Source organism: Scyliorhinus canicula, chromosome 4 (genome assembly GCF_902713615.1).
Source record: "Scyliorhinus canicula chromosome 4, sScyCan1.1, whole genome shotgun sequence".
Taxonomy (NCBI): domain Eukaryota; kingdom Metazoa; phylum Chordata; class Chondrichthyes; order Carcharhiniformes; family Scyliorhinidae; genus Scyliorhinus; species Scyliorhinus canicula.
Window position 1 is genome coordinate 232,443,827 of NC_052149.1, and position 5,658 is coordinate 232,449,484.

Here is a 5,658-nt window from a genome sequence, read left to right on the forward strand (position 1 = left end):
GCCAATTCAAACTGATTCCGGAAGGCTAGTGATGGGAGACGAGGAAATGGCTGGAGAACTTAATAAGTACTTTGCGTCTGTCTTCACAGTGGAAGACATGAGTAATATCCCAAAAATTATAGAGGGTCAGGGGGCTGAGTTGAGTATGGTTGCCATTACAAAAGAGATGGTGCTAAAAAAGCTAAAAGGTCTTAAAATTGACAAATCTCCTGGCCCCGATGGGCTACATCCTAGAGTTCTGAGGGAGGTGGCTGAAGAAATAGCGGAAGCGTTGGTTGAGATCTTTCATAAATCACTGGAGTCAGGGAAAGCCCCGGACGATTGGAAGATCGCTGTTGTAACCCCCTTGTTCAAGAAAGGATCAAGACAAAAGATGGAAAATTATAGGCCAATTAGCCTAACCTGGGTCGTTGGTAAAATTCTAGAATCGATCGTTAAGGATGAGATTTCTAAATTCTTGGAAGAGCAGGGTCGGATTAGAACAAGTCAACATGGATTTAGTAAGGGGAGGTCGTGCCTGACGAACCTGTTAGAATTCTTTGAGGAGGTGACAAGTAGGTTAGACCAGGGAAACCCAGTGGATGTGGTCTATCTGGATTTCCAAAAGGCCTTTGATAAGGTGCCACACAGGAGGCTGCTGAGTAAGGTGAGGGCCCATGGTGTTCGAGGTGAGCTACTGGCATGGGTTGAGGATTGGCTGTCTGACAGAAGGCAGAGAGTTGGGATAAAAGGTTCCTTTTCGGAATGCCAGCCGGTGACCAGCGGTGTCCCACAGGGTTCAGTATTGGGGCCGCAGCTGTTCACCATATATATTAATGATCTGGATGAAGGGACTGGGGGCATTCTAGCGAAGTTTGCCGATGATACGAAGTTAGGTGGTCAGGCAGGTAGTGCTGAGGAAGTGGGGAGGCTGCAGAAGGATCTAGACAGTTTGGGAGAGTGGTGCAGGAAATGGCTGATGCAATTCAACGTGAGAAAATGTGAGGTCTTGCACTTTGGAAAAAAGAATCCAAGCATAGACTACTTTCTAAACGGTGAGAAAATTCATAAAGCCAAAGTACAAAGGGATCTGGGAGTGCAAGTCGAGGATTCCCTAAAGGTAAACATGCAGGTTGAATCTGTGATTAAGAAAGCGAATGCAATGTTGTCATTTATCTCAAGAGGGTTGGAATATAAAAGCAGCGATGTGCTACTGAGCCTTTATAAGGCTCTGGTTAGGCCCCATTTGGAGTACTGTGTCCAGTTTTGGGCCCCACATCTCAGGAAGGACATACTGGCACTGGAGCGTGTCCAGCGGAGATTCACACGGATGATCCCTGGAATGGCGGGTCTAACATATGATGAACGGCTGAGGATCCTGGGATTGTATTCATTGGAGTTTAGAAGGTTAAGGGGAGATCTAATAGAAACTTACAAGATAATTCATGGCTTAGAAAGGGTGGACGCAAAGAAACTGTTTCCGTTAGGCGAGGAGACGAGGACCCGTGGGCACAGCCTTAGAATTAGAGGGGGTCAATTCAGAACAGAAATGCGGAGACATTTCTTCAGCCAGAGAGTGGTGGGCCTGTGGAATTCATTGCCACGGAATGCAGTGGAGGCTGGGACACTAAATGGCTTCAAGGCAGAGATAGATAAATTCTTGATGTTGCGAGGAATTAAGGGCTAAGGGGAGAATGCTGGTAGGTGGAGTTGAAATGCCCATCAGCCATGATTGAATGGCGGAGTGGACTCGATGGGCCGAATAGCCTTACTTCCACTCCTATGTCTTATGGTCTTATATAGTTGCAAGAACAAACCCCCTTAACAGACCCATAATCCCCCTCCCCCCGGGTTGCTGCTGAGATTGACCACCCTCTAACACTCCGCCAGGAAATCAAGAAAAGGCTGCCACCGCCGGAAGAACCCTTGCACCGACCCCCTCAGGGCAAACTTGACCCTCTCCAGTTTGATGAACCCGGCCATGTCGTTAATCCAGGATTCCGGGCTCGGGGGCTTCGCGTCCCTCCACTGTAAAAGAATCCTGCGCCGGGCCAGAGACGCAAAGGCCAGGATACCGGCCTCTCTCGCCTCCTGCACTCCCGGCTCCGATGCTACCCCAAAGATAGCGAGCCCCCAGCCCGGCTCCACCCTGGAACCGACCACCTTGGACAAGGTCCCCGCCATCCCCTTCTAGAACCCCTCCAACGCAGGGCAGCTGGGTAGCATGGTGGTTAGCATAAATGCTTCACAGCTCCAGGGTCCCAGGTTCGATTCCCGGCTGGGTCACTGTCTGTGTGGAGTCTGCACGTCCTCCCCCTGTGTGCGTGGGTTTCCTCCGGGTGCTCCGGTTTCCTCCCACAGTCCAAAGATGTGCGGGTTAGGTGGATTGGCCATGCTAAATTGCCCGTAGTGTCCTAATAAAAGTAAGGTTAAGGGGGGGGTTGTTGGGTTACGGGTATAGGGTGGATACGTGGGTTTAAGTAGGGTGATCATGGCTCGGCACAACATCGAGGGCCGAAGGGCCTGTTCTGTGCTATACTGTTCTATGTAACGCCGGACATGCCCAGAACATGTGGGTGTGATTCGCTGGGCTCCCCGAACACCTCCCACACCTGTCCTCACCCCCAAAGAACCGGCTCAGCCTGGTCCCAGTCATATGCGCCCTATGCAGCACCTTCAGCTGAATTAAGCTGAGCCGTGCGCAAGAAGAGGACGAATTCACCCTCCTCAGGGCGTCCGCCCACGTCCCCTCGTCGATCTCCTCCCCCAGTTCCTCCTCCCACTTCGCTTTCAGCACCTCCACCGAGGCCTCCTGCATCACCTGATAAATTGCCGAGATCCTGCCCTCGCTGACCCACGTCCCCCGAGAGCACCCTATCCTGCACCCCCCTAGGCGGCAATAGCGGAAACTCCGCCACCTGCCGCCTAACAAACGCCCTAATCTGCATATACCTGAAAGTATTCCCGGGGGGAGACCCCACTTCCCCTCCAACTCCTCTAAAGTCGCAAACTTCCCGTCGAGGAAGAGGTCCCCCATCTGCCTGATGCCTGCCCTATGCCAACTCAAAAACCCTCCATCTATCCTCCCTGGTGCAAACCGATGGTTGCCCCGTATCGAGGCCTTCACTTCCCCCCTTAGCCGCCTCCACTGCCCCCAAATTTTGAGGGAAGCCACCACGACTGGACTCGAAGAGTACCTTGCCAGGGGGAGTGGGAGCGGGGCCGTCACCAGTGCCTCCAAAGTCGTGCCCACACAGGACGCCACCTCCATCCTCTTCCATGCAGCACCCTCCCCCTCCATCACCCACCTACGGATCATTGCCACATTCGCAGCCCACACAGGTTGGGCAACGCCAAACCACCTACCTCCCTGCCTCGCTCCAAGAATACCCTCCTCACCCTCGGGGTCTTCCGCGCCCACACGAACCCCAGAATACTCTTATTCACCCTCCTAAAAAAAAGCCTTCGAAATCAAAATGGGGAGACACTGGAAGAGAAACAAAAACCTCGGGAGCACCGTTAGCTTAACCGACTGGACCCTACCCGCCAAAGAGAGTGGCAGCGCATCCCACCTCCTAAACTCCTCCTCCATCTGTTCCACCAGCCTCGAAAAGTTTAGCCTATGCAGGGCCCCCCAGCTCCTAGCTATCTGGATGCCAGGATATCTAAAGCTCCTCTCCGCTTTCTGCAACGGGAGCTCCCCTATCTCCCTCTCCTGGTCCCCCAAGTGCAGCACAAACAGCTCACTCTTCCCTACGTTGAGCTTATAGCCCCAAAAATCCCCAAACTCCCCAAGTATGCTCAACACCTCTGGCAATCCCCCCGCCGAATCCGCGATGTACAACAGTAAATCATCCGTGTACAGCGACAGCCGGTGATCCCCCCCCCCCCCCCCCCCCTCCCCGCGCAATCCCCCTCTAGTTCTTCGAATCCCACAGCGCCATGGCCAGGGGTTCAATCGCTAACACGAAGAGCAGGGGAGACAAGGGGCACCCCTGCCTCATCCCCCAGGACAGCCAAAAGTCCTCCGACCTCCTCCCATTCGTCAGCACGCTCGCTACGGGCGCACTATACAGCAGCCTCACCCAGCTAATGAATCCCTCACCAAACCCAAATCTCCTCAACACCTCCCAAAGGTAGCTCCACTCCATCTTATTGAAAGCTTTCTCCGCATCCATCGATGCCACTATCTCCGCCTCCCCGTCCACCGCCGACATCATTAAAACATTAAGAATCCGCCGCACATTGACATTCAGCTGCCTCCCCTTCACAAACCCCGTTTGGTCCTCATGGATAACCATCGGGACCACATCTTCCAGGGGCTGGTTTAGCTCACAGGGCTAAACCGCTGGCTTTTAAAGCAGACCAAGCAGGCCAGCAGCACGGTTCGATTCCCGTACCAGCCTCCCCGGACAGGCGCTGGAATGTGGCGACTAGGGGCTTTTCACAGTAACTTCATTGAAGCCTACTCGTGACAATAAGCGATTTTCATTTCATCTTCCACCCTCCTGGACAGTATCTTAGCCAACAACTTTGCGTCCACGTTGAGGAGCGAGATCGGCCTGTAAGACCCACACTGGAGGGGGTCCTTATCCCGCTTCAGAATCAGTGAAATTATTGCTCTGGACATCAACGGGGGCAAAGCACCCCCCCCCCCCCCCCCTCCCTCGCCGCATTCAGGGTCCTCACAAGCAACGGGCCCAGCAGGTCTGAGAACTTCTTATAAAACTTCACCGGGAACCCGTCAGGCCCCGGTGCTTTCCCTGTCTGCATACTCCCCAATGCCTCGGTCAGCTCCTCCAACTCAATTGGGGCCCCCAGACCCTCCACCCGCTCCTCCCCCACTCTTGGGAACTCCAGCTTATCCAGAAAGTGGTCCATCCCAACCCCCTCCCTAGGGGGCACCGACCGGTACAGCTCCTCGTAGAAGGACCTGAACACCCCATTAATGTCCCCAGCACTCCGCACCAGGTTCCCTCCTGCATCTGTGACTCCCCCGATCTCTCTCGCTGCCTCCCGTTTCCGGAGCTGGTGGGCCAGCATCCGGCTTGCCTTCTCCCCGTACTCATATACCGCCCCCTGCGCCCTCCTCCACTGCGCCTCCGCCTTCCGGGTGGTCAATATGTCAAACTCCGCTTGGAGACTACGAGACTTCCTCAAAAGCCCCTCTTCCGGGACTTCCGCATACCTCCTGTCTTACCATTTCTTCCACCAACCTCTCCCTCTCAACCTTCTCCCCCCTCTCCCTGTGTGCCCGAATGGATATCAGCTCCCCTCGAACCACCGCCTTCAACGCCTCCCATACCACCCCAACTTGCACCTCCCCATTGTTATTAGCTTCCAAATACCCCTCTATGCACCTACGGACCCGCCCACATACTTCCTCCTCTGACAGAAGCCCCACATCTAACCTCCACAGCGGGGGCTGATCCTTCCCCTCCCCCAGCTCCAGGTCCACCGAATGCGGAGCGTGGTCAGATATAACTATCGCCGTGTACTCCCAACACCTGCCCCACCCAGCCTCTTCTCAGCCTCACCTGATCCGCCACCTTAAGGTGCGTCTCCTGGAACATAGCCACGTCCGCTCCCAGCCCCTTCAAATGCACCAAGACCCGGGACTGCTTCACCGGTCCATTCAGCCCCCTCATGTTCCACGTGACCAGCCGAATCTGGGGGGTC